The sequence below is a fragment of the Panthera uncia genome (genome assembly GCF_023721935.1).
Source record: "Panthera uncia isolate 11264 chromosome A3 unlocalized genomic scaffold, Puncia_PCG_1.0 HiC_scaffold_11, whole genome shotgun sequence".
Lineage (NCBI taxonomy): Eukaryota > Metazoa > Chordata > Mammalia > Carnivora > Felidae > Panthera > Panthera uncia.
Genome location: NW_026057578.1, coordinates 66,425,909 through 66,443,762, shown reverse-complemented (window position 1 = coordinate 66,443,762; position 17,854 = coordinate 66,425,909). Strand labels below are relative to the sequence as shown.

The 17,854-nt window shown below is 38.1% G+C and overlaps 1 protein-coding gene across 2 annotated transcripts in view; it reads left to right on the top strand.

The window, feature by feature from the left end:
• Window positions 1-17,854, top strand: part of FSHR (follicle stimulating hormone receptor) — a 175,748-nt gene that overhangs the window by 85,230 nt on the left and 72,664 nt on the right. The gene's annotated exons all lie outside the window — the stretch shown is intronic.

The window sequence follows — 17,854 nt, the reverse complement described above, 5'->3', positions numbered from 1 at the left end:
AGATGCCCTGGGTTTTTTTTTTTTTTAAATAATCCACAGGACTATCATTTCTAGGGATTTTTCATCTGTCTGGGGTGGGGCCAAGCACTGGTCATGTTTTAATACCCCTTTGATGATTCTAATGCACATCCACTGTTGGAGCCCCTGAGGTGGATGATTATTTAGGCCTGAATCCCATTTGTAGGAAGAATATTCACAAATGTAGATAGTACGTGTATGTATGGTGTGGCTGGAGAACAAATAAAAGGAGGGTGGTAGGAGAATAGGTCAAAGAAGCAGCTGGGGTGAGATCATAGAGCACCTTAGAGATCATGGGGACAAGTCTGAGTGTCATAGTTAATCATGGGGATTAAATGGGTTATTTTGAACAACCAGGTGAATAATTTGATTTGCATTTGTTAAAGATCACTCACACACAGATTTTTGTTAGTATTTCATTAAGGATTTTTGTCTATATTTGTAGAGCTATTAGTCTAGATGGTATTGTCAGGATGTGGAGCAACTAGAACTCTCATACACACCTGCCGAGGATGTAAAATGGTACAACCTCTTTGGAAAATAGTTTGGCGGTATCCTATAATGTATTTACACAAGAGAAATGAAAACATATGTCTACCCAAAGACTTGTTGAAGAATGTTTGTAACAGATTTATTCATAATAGCTCAAAACCACAAACAACCCAGTACTCATCACCAGGCCAGAAGGTAAGCAAATTATGTTTTACCCATGTGACAGAATACTACCCCCAAATAAAAAGGAATAAACTGCTAATACAACAACATGAATGAATCTCAAAAGCATTATACCAAGTAAAAAAGCCAAACACAGAAAAATATACTCCATATAATTCTATTTAGATGAAACTCCTAAAAAAAAAAAAAATCTACTCTGGTGCCAAAAAGCAGATCAGTAGTTGCCTAGGGCCAAGTGTGATAACTGGAGAATGTCTTGGAAGGGGAACAAGGAACTTCCTAGGCTGACAGAGATGTTCTATATCTTGATTGTGGTGGTTGTTAGAAAATACATCCATTTGTAAAATCTTTAACAGTTAAAATGAGTACATATTATTTGTCAAATTATACTTAAGTAAAGTTGATTTTTTAAAAACAATTAGTACCTATTTGGAGCCAGTTTTAAACACCACATCTCAGTTAATCTGCACTTTATAGACAGGGATCTAACATTCAGCAAGGTTAAGCAACTAACCAGCACCAGAGCTTCAGTGGTTAAGCTAGGATTGAATCCAAGGTAGTCTGGTCCTTTCTGCTACAAAAAGCTTCCTTTTTATTGGCATCCACCATTTTCCAGAATTACTCTACTAAAATAAAGGAGTGACCAACAGAAGGATTATGGCTGTGAAAGCTTCCTTCAGTATCATTTATAATTAGAAAAGAGGATTTCTATACCTAAGCACTTGGAACTTCCATAAACCAGAACCTAAAATCATTTTCTGGGGGAACAGTCCTAGAAAGGAGTAAACCTCTTCTTGCAACATTTTTTGCCTTCCACTTCCAGTGTGCCAACTCATTTCTGGGTAAAGCTCTTGCTGAGACTGGCCTAAATCCAAGGGTTTACAAACTGTGCTGCCTGTTAAGTTGCAAATTAACTTAGCCAGCAGTTGGGAAATGTACAATTAGGCCAATTAAGTTGTCATTATTGACCCAGGTCAAACATGAGTTAGTGTCTAGAAGGTGAAAGTCCTGGTCTCATCTCCTGTTCTCCATAAATATTCTGAAAGTATTTTTTTTTTATTTATTGCTTCAACCAAGAATACAAGAAGCTGTTTTCTTCTCACATTTTGGGTTGATGTGGTTTTAGTGTTCCCATTAAGTCCCCTTATTTCAACTGTTTCTAGGTAAGTCCTTAAAATAAACTTTACAATATCTAATGGCTGCCCAGCTCAAAAAGAGAATAATTTATTAGCTTCACATTTATGTATTTAGGTTTTTACGCATTTTGGTTTTGTTTTGATTTCTTTTTAAGAAAAAATTTTTAATGTTTATTTTCATTTTTGAGAGAGAGAGAGAGAGAGAGAGAGAGAGAGAGTGAGTGAGAGTGAGAGCTAGCATCCGCTTGAGCAGGGAAGGGGGAGAGAGAGAGAGGGAGACACAGAATCCTAACTCCAAGATAGGGACCTGAGGCCAAGTGGGACACTTAACCAACTGAGCCACCCAGGCACCCTTGCTTTGATTTCTTTTTATGTGTTGGGGGGATGGAAGAGGGGTAGTGTAATAGGGGAGGCAGAATTCCTGAGATATAGTCATCTTATGGATTCCCCCAACACTGTATTCATTTTAACTCTCCACATCTTAGTCCCTTTATGCTTTATTCATAAAGATAGTATAGGGATTCCTTGCTGGAAGGGATTACAAGTAAGGGAATACTGGAAGAATACAGGTGAAAGCCCCACTGTTTACTCTCCTTGGGCTGCTATAATAAAATACCAGACTGGGTGGCTTAAATAACATTTATATCTCACAGTTCTGGAAGCTAGAAGTCCAAGATCAAAGTACCAGTATGGACAGTTCTTGTGAGAACCCACTTCCTGGCTTATAGACAACTGCCTTCTCACTGTATCCCCACATGGCTAAGAGCACTGGTCTCTCTATCCCATTATAGGGGCACCAACCCCATCAGAAAAGCTCCACTCCCAAGACCTCATGCAATTTCTTCCCAAAGTCCCTACCTCCAAACACCACCACAGTGGGGACTGGGCTTCAATATATACATTTGGGTTGGGGATGGAGAGAAAAAGACACATACATTTAGTCCATAGCACCAACTGTGAACTAGCAAGCATATAGTAATAAAGATGTGTATTATAGATGCTCTTTTGCTTGGGAAGGCACAGATATGCTGTCATTTACATATTCCATCTCTAGGATCCTCCACCCACTTGACACTTCAGGACTTGTGGTCCTGGCAACCTCCACTTGGCAGCTTTCATTCAGCAACTAAGATTTCCAGGTACCAAGATTTGACAGAGGTTACTAAAACAAGGCTTCTCTGGCTTGCCATCAAATGTAATTTTCTTCTATTTTCTAATCAACAGCCAAGCAATATCATCTTCTCTATCTTTCAAGACTTCTGCTTCAGCCATGTTTGTCCTTCTGACCTTTCTTGACAAGCCAAGTTGTGGAGGGACTTTCAAATGTGTTATATTTGTCAGTGCTCACAGATATACCCGAAAATGAACAAGACTTTTTTTTTTTCTCTCTGCCAGTAACTTAATGTTTGTCTCTACTTGGAGAAGATACAATTAAGGCAGCATAATACTCAAGTTAAAAATAGCCTCCTGGCTCTGCCCTGGAGACTCTTGGTAGGGTTTTTTTTTTAATAGAATGGTATTAAAATAAAAAGATGCAATCTAAATGTAAGCTCCAATCGATGCACAAACTACTTATTTTTATTTCCTCATTTAGCCCATGCCCATCACAACCACATCCATCTGGACTGTTTATGACTTAATAAGATGCTTTAAACAGTAAAAGACTCAAATAGAATATGGACCCACTTGCCTGCCCACCCCTTCTCCTCCCCTACCCCCCAGCAAATAAACTACCTGAATCTCACACTTCATAAACCTCTCCTTTGGTACTCGGCTCCACCCTGGCCAGACTACATAGAAATCAAATGATCAGAGATGTGTTTTTATAGTTCAGAGCATTCCAGAAGTTAAACAGGCAGAGAGAAAGAACATAAGAGGGAAAAAAATGCCAGAGGAGCCTAAATGAATAAAGTGGAAGTTAACCACCCCAGTGGGTCTGAGATTCTGAGAGAGTCTGGGCAGAGAGATAGCAATTGTTGATGCCAAGTGTTTTATAAACATGTAATTTGCACTTGGATGTGAACGTGCTTTGAAAAGTTAAAAGTGCATACAAATGCAAGGTATGAATAACAAAGAGAGAACATTTGCTCTGCTTCCCATTCCTGGAGCTCAGCTCAACAACACAATGACTACTGATCTTGCCTTTCCCTCTTCTCATATTCTTTCAAAGCACCAAGCACAGGGCTGGGCACACTAGAAGGAAAACAGAAGGCAACATCTGTGAATTTGGCATCTCTAACTCTTGGATTCTTTCCCAGCCTTTCAGAACCTTTCCCCCAAATAAGATCTCAATTTTTTTTTAATCTTTTTCTTTATTCTTCTTCTTCAGTAAAGATAACAGCATCTGAAGAAAGTACTGCCAGTAAAATTCTAAGGAGTTAATGAATAGGATTCTCCAAGACAATTTGCCTTTTTGAAAAGACATGAAGTAGGTAATACCTATTTCAGAGGATTGAATCGTTAATGGTGAGATTTTAGTCAATGTGGCACATGTGCTTATGGAGATTTGCTTTAATACATGAAAAATTATATCTAAAGTGGCTTACCTGTTTGGACTGCAAAGTCCATGTGTACATGAACTGAAATTTGAAAGAAGGATGAATTTCCTGTATCAGACTGACATTAATGCTTTCAAGATTCCGTCTACTGAGGACAGGCTCCCTCACTGACCGACCAGATGGAGAACTTAAACTGTTTTTCTTTTCCTTTAGGGAATGTTAAAAATTGAGGTGCCAGTCTTCATGTATTTGTTTCAAGTATGCTCTCTTATACCTTCCTTTATATTGTCTTCCCTACTTCTCTTCATATGTACATCTAACTTCTCAGTCCAACCAAGTCAGATACTTAATATGGCACTTTTCATTTAGTAAAGCAGACATTTGGTTTGGGGAAAAAGGGATGGTGGCTTACTGTAGCACCAAGTTCCATAAGCCAAAAATCCTGGATAGAGAAAAAGTTCCAAACTAACTTCAAGGAGATGAGACCAAATCAGAGATCAGTGGTTGGACCTTTTTAAAGGGAAGAGATTAATAGACTTCAGTCAAGTACTCAAAACATGTTCAGGCTGATGGATGACACCAGCTAATCCATCAAGTGATTTATCAGGATTCAGACTAAATGATTGTGAATTCCATCACTCCCTAAACACCTGTGAGGATGAGGCTTGTAGAGCTAATGAGCTTCCTCAATCTGGGACACCTACATCTGACTAGTATATGTGCTGTTGTGTTTGTGTTTATTCTGTTCTATTTATGAGCAACTCAGAGAAACCAAGCAAACTCAGAGAAGCATAATACATCCATCAGTCAATAATTCCACAAATTCTTCTTGAGCAACAATATATTTGTTAATTAGATGAGGGAGTGATTTGATGAAGCTTATTGGCTTCACTACTAGATGTTCTGTGCAATCAAGATGAAGATACACAGTCCCTGCTCTCAAGGAGTTCCCATAGTGCTCAACAACAATACTGTCATTTGTTGAGTCATTATTTTACCATAAATTTAAATAAGCATTTTACATACATTATCTTATATATTTATCATCTTAGTTTTACAGTAAGGATATTGAAGCCAAGAAGTGATGAGACTTGCCCAACATCACACATCTAACAACTTGTAGAGCTGTGATTTGAACCCAGGCATTCTGACTCCAATGCTCACAGAGTAATCTATTCTTCTGTAATATCTATGAATCCAACAAGGGTACCCCAGATTATACATGATACAGGATCATAATCTTTCTAAGGGAGAAGAGCAGGACATACACAAATTCACAGAGTTCTTATTTATTTAATTGTAATAGTAACAGTAGTTTGAATATCTTTGCAGTTGTTACCTATTTTATAATTTCAAAATGCCTCATCTATATATTAGCTCATTTAATCTCTCATACCAACCTTTCAGTGGCAACTGGGGCAAGTATTTGAGCCCATATCACAGGAGAGAACATAAAGTTCAGAGAAGTTTGGTGACTGGCCTAAGATCAACAGCAACAAAGTGATGGAGGGGAGATTCCTCCCATGCCACATTACATGGATTTTCTCCACATAACGCTTTACTTTTTGCAATGCTGCCTCTCCTTTACTACATCTAGGGTGCCTGGATGGCTCAGTTGGTTAAGCATATGACTCTTGATTTTGGCTTAGGTCATGATCTCATGGTTCAGGAGTTCAAGCCTCATATCAGGTTCTATGGTGACAATGAGGAGCCTGCTTGGGATTCTCGGTCTCTGTCGCTCTCTGCCCCTCCCCCACTCACTCGATATCTCTCTCTCTCTCAAAAATAAATAAAAAATAAACGTTAAAAAAGAGAGAGAAATTATATCTTGAGAGCCTTATGGTCACTTCAATACAGGTCAGTAAGAATGTCCAAGTCAGAAGAAAAAAGTAATATTTTATTTCTCCAAATACATAACCTTCATATGCAGGTGTTTCTGCTCAGTGTTTTCATGCTTCCCACTCAGTCCTGAGCACTTGGCAGTGGTAAAGAAGGATGCCCTAGAAGTGGACAGATATTTGATCCAAGTAGTAAAAACCCAAGTGCAAAACTGGCCTTTTCCATGCCAAAGAATCAATGTGTTATTAAAAACTGGCCCAAGCTATCTCATCAAAACATTATTTTTAATGGCAATTTTTCTAAGTCAACACCATTTATAGACTTGTTTTCTTCCTGGTTTTGTGTATTTCTCTCTGCCTCTCCTTGGAATTAACATTCTAGTAACATATAGACTCAACCATAACTTCTTAGCTAAGATAAAGGATTTTATCTCCGCAAGAGAGAATTTTTCTTTTAATTAAATGTAATGAGCATTTCATGAGCCCCTGCTAAGTGTCTCCTACACCGCAGCATCTCAGATATTAATGTGCACAAATCACTTGGGGATCTAACATGAAGAGTCTGACTAACGTGGTCTGGGTAGAACCTGAGATTCTGCAGTGCTAACCAGCTCCCAGATGAGGCCAACACTGATGGTTCATGTTCCATATGGAGTAACAAGATCTAAACAATGTACTAGTCCTGGGTAAGGAACTGTATGGTGGAAGATCCAAGAGAAGTGGGCCACAGTAATATGCTCCATTGTAGTTGTTGATAAAATGACATGGCACAATTAGAGAAAAGCAGAGAACTACATAAACATGTGCTCCATTGCTATAACCAAATCATAGATAATGGGACAGTTTTCCTACTCTTTTGTCATTTTTAGATCACATATAACAGTTAAATTGGTACTCAGTTTTTAGTATAACTAATCACTTATCTAAGTATTGTCAGTTTCTTTGTTGGTGATCTGCAAACATTGTAGTTGGAGAATGAAAAATGCAATTCTCATACAACTATTCAGGAGTAAACCCATTCATTGTATCATTCATGTGGGCAAACAGCCTGAGCACTCCTTCTTGTCACAGGAAATTTGCATTTCAGGCAAAAAGTAAGGGACTAAAAATAGATATTTATGGCCTGGTAGTATCAGGTGGGCAAAGGTCAGAGGGAAGGTGCAGGTCAAGGTAGCACAGAAGGTTTCAACCAGAACAAACACAGCCAGAGTTGTGAGTTGAGGTGGATTGGGGAAAGGAGATGGAGGAAAGCAGTGAGAATGCTGGAAAGAAACAAAGAAGGCTTCTTTTCTCCTTTCCCTTTCCAGCTAAGACCCAGAAATATTCCTGGTACACCCAATGGAGCTCACAGGAAACCTAGAGTAGAATGAAAGCTATGCTGGTCTGCCTGAGTTTTAAGGAAGGAATTCTGCAGAGCTAATCACTGGACTGAGATTGCCATTTAATGCCCTTCCTCCATAAGCCATTCATCAAGTTTATAGCAGCAACAAGAGTTCATTACCATGTTCCTGTTTTGCACATTCTTGAACAAGGTTATGCCTCCAATTTTAAGTGTGGTGTATAAAAGAAATGAGGGAAGGTGGGAGGGTGAGAGGTTTCTTGGAGTGAACAGTAATAAACAGAATAGGTGCTCCTCACCAACTGGAAATGAGAATCTCCCCACCTGCTTATGACTTTGTATAATCAGAAAGAACAACACATCACAAATTCTCCAATTCATTCTTATTAGAAGTTCCTAGCCCCCTTTTATCAGTCTATCTATCCATTCATCTTTCAGTCAATCTTCCATATTAGGACTTGAAAGAACAGATAGGATTTCATTCTAACCCTCAAGAAGTTTGTGATATATAGAAATAAGAGGAATTCATGTGAAACAGAAGACACAAATCAGAACATACGTAGCCTCTAATGTTGCTGTCCAGACCTTGGATGCTGAAAGCAATTCAAATTGGTGGGGGTTAGATCATTGTATTCCAGAGAAGCCTGGAAGCTGTCATGGAGACAGTAGGATTTCCATAATCAAAGGCAAGAGGGGAAAATGTTCTGAGTGGCAGATACAAATGAAACAGATTAAAACCATTCTGGGTACCTGAGGTCTCCCTAAAGAAGTCTGAAGGCTTCTACAGCCCCTGTTCTTTGATCCTATTATACACAATGGGCTCCTACTGACCTCTCAAAGTTCCAGTAGAAGAAAAGAAACTCCATACACTGGGGTAACTTCACCTGAATTCACCAGGATATTTACTCCTTTGATATCCCATTCATGATTCTGTACCCAAGATGCTAGGAGCTCATCTATCAATGTCCTAATAGTGTAATGATCTGTGTGCAATATATGGACTCAAATTACATTTAAAACTGCTAAGTGCCACTGATGTGGAGTAGCCATTGTCAGTTCTCCACAAAGTAGATGTCCCAAAGGAAATGGGAAATTTATATATATTCTCTCATCTCACCCCAATTATATAGTCAAATTAGGGCACACATAAAATTCACTTCAGGGCCTTAATTGTCCAATTTCTCCATTTTCATAGTGTGCATTCGCTGACTAAATAATAAACATATGCCACTACCACATCCCGGTCAGAAGCACAGGTAGGAGAAGTGGCAAACACACATGGGATAGATTGGTACAACCCAGTCTTTTGGCTTCAAGAAGGAATTCTATTTTCTGAGGACACAGTAAAATTCTTCAGTGCAGGAATGAAGTCAGAAAGGAAAATATTCTGCTCAAAGAATAGTGTTTCCTGATCTCCTCTGGGGAAAGGCAAGCAAATGCTCACTATTCTCAAGTACAGATTTCTCTATTGTAGGAAGAGGAGAAGGTTTGGAATACCTTTATTAATGCTCTAATATCTGCTACATTCTGCCTTTTTTTGTAAAGTGTTGTCCATGTCAGGATGAAAAACAGGCTATGTCTGGTCAGTGAATCCATGGGTGACAAAGCACTACAGTGATCTCTGCTTCTTGGTAATCTCATATTTAAATAATGCAAATGGCAAGCTTTTACTGAAATACACCACTTCCTCATTATCTCTGTGTTTTTGGTCCTAACCTGTTCCTGCTCCTCTCCCTGGAGTCCAGAGATGACCAACCTGACAGATCCATTTGGTTCTTCAGAGCCTAATGTGCCACATTTAAAGCCATAAAAAAAGGGAAATTGCCATTCCAACATTCACATGTATAACATGTGATTAAAAGCAAAACTATGTCCTTTTAAAGGCTTCAAAGATACTGTAACAAACACATGTGGGTCCTGTGGCCATCCTATATAGAGGAAAAAGTGTTGATGGCAATGAATTTTTCAGCTCTTTATCAAGGGCACTCTTTTCTCAAATTGCCCTTATCCCTTTTGAGACTTACCACACTTCTCTGGTAATCCTATTTTAGGTTTCACTGTTCTCTGTTCTCGTTCTCTCATTCCATCTTTGGTATTCAAAATCTCCTTCTGTCCCCAATGACATCTAATCTGGTGTGATTCTCACTCCCAATAATTCTTCAACACAGGGGTAGATGATCACCTTTAAGTCATAGGTTAAATGTCCCTAGAATCAGGCCACTGGGAACAATTGGGGAAGGTAAAGTTTCAAAAGCATCAGCTCTAGGGTCTACAGTATAAAATATGTGCCCTTGCCTTGCCATTGTCACTGGAAATATTTTCAAAATCAATTCCTATGACATGGTGGGAAGCTGATAAATGTACTTTAAGCTTCTAACATTGCACCATTTCTCCAGCATGTTTTCTTCCTCTTCACTTCTTAAAAATGCCCAAAATGAGGCAGTAAGAAAGCTCCCTTTTAGGTTGAGAAAGTCCATCCCCTTCCCTTCAAGCAAGGATGACAAAGTGATAATCTCAAGGAAAAATACATTTCCCAGTCTAGAACTCCTCAGACCAGACTCCCTTTCAATTATACAATGTCTCATTGCCATCTTTCCCAGTTACATCTATCTTGGGTCTTCCTTAGAATAATCTAGAAACTAAAAAATAAAATATAATTCTCCAGGGCCATCAATCCAAGATAATAGGAGGACTGGAATAGTTTTTCATGCACCTTGGAAATCTTTTAAAAGACATGCACATTTCTATGGGGCGCCTGGGTGGCTCAGTCGGTTAAGCGGCCAACTTGGGCTCAGGTCATGATCTCACGGTCTGTGAGTTCAAGCCCCACATAGGGCTCTGTGCTGACAGCTCATAGCCTGGAGATTTTTTGTCTCCCTCTCTCTCTCTGCCCCTCCCCCATGCACGCTCTCTCCCTCTTTCAAAAATAAATAAATGTTAAAAAAAATTTTTTAAAGACATGCACATTTCTAGAAAGGAAACATGATCTCTGTTCTGCCCATCCTAATTACAATTCCTATTTTCCAGTGTAACAGGATTTCTGGATGGCAGGAGTAGCACCCTGACATGTCACCCTTAGAGGGTGGACTAAGCAAAAAGGCATGCTGTCTTCAGAAACAGCAAAGGTGTGCTCACTGTAGCATGTAAACATTTTAAACAGAGTGAATTCCATTTCTATCCATACTAATCACAAACGAGCATCACCAAAATGCTCAAATGCATATTCACGGTGTGCCTTTCAAATGCATTGTATGAAAAAATCAGAGCTAAGCATGAGGCACAGATCCTTTTCATTTAATTAGACTTTCAGAGAAGCCTAAATAAAAAGGTCTGCATTGCCGTAAGTGTTCTGTTTCTGCACAAGTATAGCTGTCTTGCATTGTCAGTGGTTTGAATTGAAAATTATTCCAAATGCAAAGCCTTTAAACCCTGAATGTTTGACTTAGGTAATATTATTACAGACAGACAATGACATCTAACCCATTTCTCTTCTGAATTTTATACTAGCGGCCACTTTTCCTTTATAGAAAAATCAGGGTGAGAGGCTATTCCCATTGTCTCAGCGGCAGAGCCCTAACTTAATGCCATGTTAGGAAATCTTAAATCATTCTCAGAACATCCCCTGAGTGTGCTCATCCCATATTTTGATTTGCTCCTTTTTACTTTCAAGTTCCTTTTCAAATCTCTCCCCAGTCCAGGTATCCAACTTTGCTACCACTCACCTCCAAAGACCCTTCTCAATAGCTAGGGTAGGCTCCTCATGTCCATATCCAATGCAATCCCCTTTCCTACCTTCCCATTTCTACAGTTGTCTAGCCTTCAGTGCTATCACTGGTCTCTCTATTTCTTTTTTTTTTTTTCATTTTTTTATTATGTTTATTTTTGAGAAGCAGAGAGAGACAGAGCATGAGCAGGGGAAGGGCAGAGAGAGAGGGAGACACAGAATCAGAAGCAGGCTCCAGGCTCTGCGTTGTCAACACAGAGCCCGATGCAGGGCTCGAACTCATGAACCACAACATCATGACCTGAGCTGAAGTTGGACGCTTAACCGACTGAGCCACCCAGGTGCCCCTCTCCATTTCTATGTAACCATTTAGTGTGTACTCCCTCCTTCAGCATGTATTTACTGAGCACCTACAGTGTGCTGGACACTAGAAAGAAAACATTGACCAAATAGATGGAGATCCTTGTCTTCATGGCATTCAGATTCTTGGAGCAGAGATAGACAATGGACAATAGACTTTTTAAAAATCATGTAACTAGGTGATGGCAATTAAGGAGTACACTTGTTGTGATGAACACTGGGTGATGTATGGAATTATAGAATCACTATACTGCATACCTGAAACTAATATTATACTGTATGCTAACTAACTGGAATTTAAATAAAACCTTTTAAAAACTCAAGTAACTTACCAAGAGTAAGATAAGTTCTGAGTCATGGCAGGGGAGAAAAATTATAGCAGGATAGGGGGATCAGGAATCCTCTTCTAAGACTTACTGCCCTGATCTGGGGTACAGCAGTCTACATGATACTCAACCTCCATGTTGGTTTCACCATGTTATAGTATCTCTATGGCCACCTTTGTAACACTTCTGTAGGCTTATTCCTAAATAAACCTAACTGCAACTGAAGAGGAAAGACAAAGTTGGCAAGTGGCTCCCCAAACCACAGCATATATTGTTTCAAAGGTATAATGTACTTGCATACTGTCTGCCTTCTTTGGGCAACTTATAGATACCCAAGCTGGGCAACCAGGAATGCTATCCCTGATGGAAATGGTTTAGTTTTTGTTTTTAATAATTAAAATTGATTTTTATGATTATAAAAGCAATGCATGTTTGCTATAGGAAAAAAAAATTCAACAATGTAGAAAGTTAAAAAGAACAATGATTTTACATAATTCTACAATGACATATACACTGTTAACATTTTGGTGGATAGCCTTCCATAATTTTTTCTCCAACACACTTTTCTTAAAAAATTAAAATGAGATTATATTACACATGATCTTTTGTAGCATACTTTGTTTTTTCCACTAACTGTATGCTAATAAAATGTTTTAGAGGATACTGATGGCTGCTGAAGTGTTAAAGACAAGGGCAATAATCCCTAATTCAAAAAGACCAGAACTCACCCACAACTACTGTTAAGTATAAAGGATCAGCTACTGGTTTGGGAAAAAGTAGAAAACTGCAAAGAACACTGCACCTCTAGTTTGAATGTAAAGCAGAATGCAGAAGGAAAAAAAACTGAAGAGGCACTTACAGAAGGAAAGCACATTTTTGTTAATTGTTTTGGAAAGAAGATGAGAGAGTAGAATATCATTTTCCTTTCTGCACTGTTCTGTGCCCACCTCCATGAAGGCTGAGTATGAAAAGTGCTCTAGGTGGAGGCCTCTTTGAAAGGGGTTCTGTGATATGCTGTTTTTATCAATGGACATTGACTAGACTACCATTAGAAGAAAGTCAGTATAAAAGATGTCAGGTCTCTGGATTACAAACCTGGCAACCCACAAAAAGGCAGCTCTTGGGCTCCTTCAAAAATGGACCAGAAAATAACGATGTAAAATGTTCCCTAGAAGCACCTGTACCTGCTGCAGCCAGGTTTCTCAGAGACAAGTAATCTGTTGACTGTAGCAATATGTACAAATGTACTTGCTACAGAAGAATAACCTAGAAGATTTGTCATTCTGGGTCTATATGTATATTGAAACTTTGCTTTCATTTATAGCTAGGATACATACAAGGCTTCATGAAAATAGATTTGTGAGCTATCATAAGATACTCCGCATCTAGCACATACACCCATATGCACAGGGAAAATAATAAAACCTTTCCTGTTAGTGTTTGAAATGTCACCATACAACTTCTTTAGTCTCCCTTTTCCCCCCTCTCTACTACTCTGGAAGTTATATGTTCTATTCATATTATTTTATTATTATTTTATCATTTTAAAAACATGTATCAAACCCTCAGATTAATCAGCATCATGTTGCTCTACCTGAACACAAGAACCTGCAAATGGCTTTAATCCTCATCTTTCTCTTGAAATTTTTCATGTCATTTTTGTCCAGAACTTTAGTTTTTTTTAAAAATACTTCCTAATTAGTATTATTTTTATTACTATCATTTTGCCAAGGATTTTGCTTGTAAACTCTGTCTTCTGGGTTCCATTTTCTTCTTGTTGATGAAAATTGTTTCATTGTTCTTTACATTTAGGAGTGATAAGTTCTCTTCACTCTTTATCTGAAAAAGTCTTCCATGCCCCTTCCTGAACTCTTTACAGTCTAGATGAATTTATAAGCCTGGAGTGATCAGAATTTCCACTCAGCAAATAACTCTATTGTCTTCTATTGTGTATTGTTGTTTCTGTGAATTCTGCTGTCAGTCTAACTTTTGGTAGTCTGTCTTTCCTCTCTGGTAAGTTTTAAGATATCCTTTGTCTACAGTTTCACTTTTGGTATGGATTTTTTTTTAATTTTTTTATGCTTGTGGCTTAGTGGTTTCCTCAAACTAAGGCAACATTTCCTCAATTCCAGAAAAGCTTTTATTATCATCTCTACTCTCTTCTTTATTCTTTCTTCCCTCCTGCTGGATATCCTATTAGATCTATGTTGGAACTTCTGGTACCATCTTCTAGGTCTCTTCACTTATTATTCCTGTTTCCATCTTTTTGTCTATGAGCTATATTAAGAGTGATTACCTCATCTATTTTCCAATTCATTCACTTTATTTTTCAATATATCTAGTCCATTATTCAACTTTAATGTCCTTGACTACATATTCTTTTATCAGTATTTTTCATTAGTTTTTAAAAATCTGTCCTTTCTCACACTTTCCTGTTTTATGACTTCTAGACATTTATCTTTGAACAGTTCAAATATATTTATTTTTAAATATCTTGTAGTCTTATTTTAATCCACAGTCATTGAGGTATAAATATATTCTCTCTAGTGTGTTATTTCCTTGTAAGATTTATATAACATTTATCCTCAGCCCATCTTAGGAGGGATGAGGAACGTTCACTTGCAGCCCCATGCTCTAGATATAAAATATCCTAACATACAGATTCTCATTTGCTGTTGTTGACTGTTTTCATTTTCTTCAGTTTTGTTATGATCTTCCTGTTAATTTTTTGGCTTGAGGTCACTGTATCGAGTAGATGGTATGTATTTTCATCCACATAATCATGTGTCACTGGCCTGGTGTTAAACACTTGCAGATGACTATTTCCACCCAGGGCTTAGGATGCTTCTTTGATGATTTCCTTTGTGACAAAGTAGAATTTTAGAGTCCCCATTTCACTAATGTGCACTCTTCCTGACTCTTGACTTTATGCAGGTAATTCAGTTCTAGCTCCTCTCAAAAACAAATCTGCAATTTGGACTCATCTTTCCAAGTGGGTTTTGAAGATCCAAGACCCAGCCATTAAGTTGTTAGAACTTTTCTTTGATCTTTTGGCTCCAGTGCACTTTTACAATTTTGACTAGGTTGGGGGTCATTCACTATTTCTAAATTGGCTCTTTCATAAATGTTTGACCTATTTTATTTCACATTTCCATGTGGTTGAAGGTAAAGAAGCTCTCATCCCAGACTTCTACTGTAGCCAGATTTCCCAACATAACTCTTCCATTTTTTATAATAGTCTATCACCCTCTTTCTGGCTCACCTTTGAAGATGAGATGATGTCAGAGGGAGGTAACCAAACATCTTAATGGAAGACTTAGTTTAGATTACCTGATGCCTTGCCAAACTGGGGCTGCTCCCATATAAGCAATATCTAAACATCGAAGAATGCATTCAGCACCAGAAACAAGCTAAATCCTGTCATTCACGGGTAAGAATAGCTAAGAATTTTAAACAAAGAACATATAAGTATCTTAAAACTATAGGATGAGAAGATGGGGTTGGGATAATGGATCTAAGAGTGGTAACTCAGTCTAGTAAAAAACAAAAACAAAAAAACAAAAAAACAAAAAACCTGGGTGATTCATACCACCATAGCAACACCAAAGCCAGGCAACATTATGACTGTCTTAGTTATATACTTTGCCTTTTAAAATATATATGTACTTAACTTTTCGAGGTACTTTTCTACCTACGGCTCATTTATCCATTCAACACATGTTGCTAAGCTGATCCTCACATCATCCTATAAAAATGTTAAGTGTTAACATCTTCACGTAAATCATGAGAACACTCAGACCTCATTTAAGTTAGTAGCCAATTGGCCAACAGCTAGTTTGTAGAAAAGTTAAACGTAATTCTTCTGACTCCTGACCCTTTTCCCTATCACATAGTACTAAACTACTTTACTGGTTAACAGAAAGGTACTATTTGAGAGAAGTTGATTCAAAGTTGATTCAAGGTTGATTCAAAGGTTGGACAGAGGAGTATCTGGTTGCTCTCCTTCTAAATCTGACTTTCAAATTGATTCTATCATTCCCCAGTACCAAGCCCATTTCAGCTTTCCCTTCCACTAGCTCCAAGCAGGTTATATTTATGAGGCCTTTGTGTTTTGGGACAACCATTAGCAAGAATCGTATTTTAGACTCCCACAACTATAATATAGAGTTCAAGTGTTTAACCAGCTTTTGAGAAGATGAGGTATCAAAGTAAAATAATGTTGAGCTGATGGCTGGCAGCAAGAATCCTTAGGAAGAGAGTCTATCCAAGCCTTTTAGAGTAAATCTCCAGGGAATATTCAAAGCTTCAATATGTTTAAGTGTAGGGTGGAAACTAAATATACAAATAATCAACAGAAAGGATGAGTAGAGATGATGAAACAGAGATCAAGGACAATAAATTCTTCCTTGGTAATAATAAATTTCACACCCCTAAAGAGGAAGGAAATCAGTTTCTTGAGCAGGAAAATATCAGCCACTGTTTCACAACAATTTCTAGACATGGTTCTTGTGGGAAATATGAACAGTAACTAACCTTGCTGAATATCCATTTAATATAAATGATCATGGCTAAAGATGCTGGTTAATGTCCACAGCAAAGAATCTAAAGTATATGGTAACATATTTACCTTTGCAATTGAGTATATATAATTTCTACTACCTGTCTGCATACTGACTGGGGTGATAGAAAGAAAGAATGGGGGAGAGAGAGAGAAGTGTTGCTCAACTCTTAAAACTGAAGCTACATGCTTGAATTCACTGGTGATGTTCACCTTAAACAGAATGTATCAAGTTCTACATCTTGTGATCTAAGAAATAACCAAAGCCCTATATGCTCAAAGATCTCTCTTACTGGCCTACCAGAGTGCTTGAAATTCTCATCTTACTCATGGTTTAAAGATTGCAAACCTTTATTAAAATGCAAAGCTGACGCTTGGAAATATAAATCACCAGCACCCATGTAGGTCTTGAGAAGCTACACAACAGTCTTGTGGTCTTCAATTCCCAAGAAAGTCAAAATAAATGATTTTATAGGTCTCTTCTCTCACTGGGAAACTCTATAGTTCTCCAATTCTGTAATACAATAAACTCATACATCCGTAAGTTTTGACAGAGAACTAGGAATCTGGGTAGATTCACAGTCTTAAATGCCAGTTGGGATAGGTGGAGTAAAGGGGTGGTTAAAGCCAACATAAGCATCACTGTGAAGTCCTCTGTGATCTAAGGTGTTTTTCTGTTGGTACTGCCAAGGAGTTACACCCCACAGCTTTGCACCTTGAGAGCATGATATTAATGGATACAAAGTGTTTCTTCTCCTCGGTCCCTTGGTCACTGGTAAAGATCCTTAAAAATGAAAGGCAGCATGAAATCAAATAAAACTATGCCAACAGGAGCTAGTTGCATATATGAACCTCCTTAGGACATTGTTGGCATTTCTGTCCACTCCTTTCTCCTACAATCCTGTGATTTGTCTTTCCAGCAGCCTAAGAGAATACAGTTTACTTTTAATATAGCCACCCCATATTCTATAAAAGCAATTTTTTGTATAAAATATAAGCCTATAAAGACCAGCATTAATGCTTAAAGACATTAAAAGCATGTTGAATATGACAGTGAATAGCTACCTATATAAGCAAAAGAAGTATCCCATCTGCAGTTTTAGGTGAGGGGCACTAGACGGGGTCATTCCCAAAAAATAGAATATTAAATTAATACAGCTTCTCACATTCATTCTTCAGGCTGCAATTCTACCTCCCAGTACCATGTTATATGTTAAATGTCACCTTCTATCTATTTCCCTGGGGGAGAGTAATGCTGCATGTATAGTTATTGCTTGGGTGTCAATTCATAAAACTGGTTGAGTTTCACCTCAAAAACTATGGATAAAAAGCATAATGGAGAGGAGGAAAAGGAGTATAGAATGGGGCAGGGAGTAGAGGTA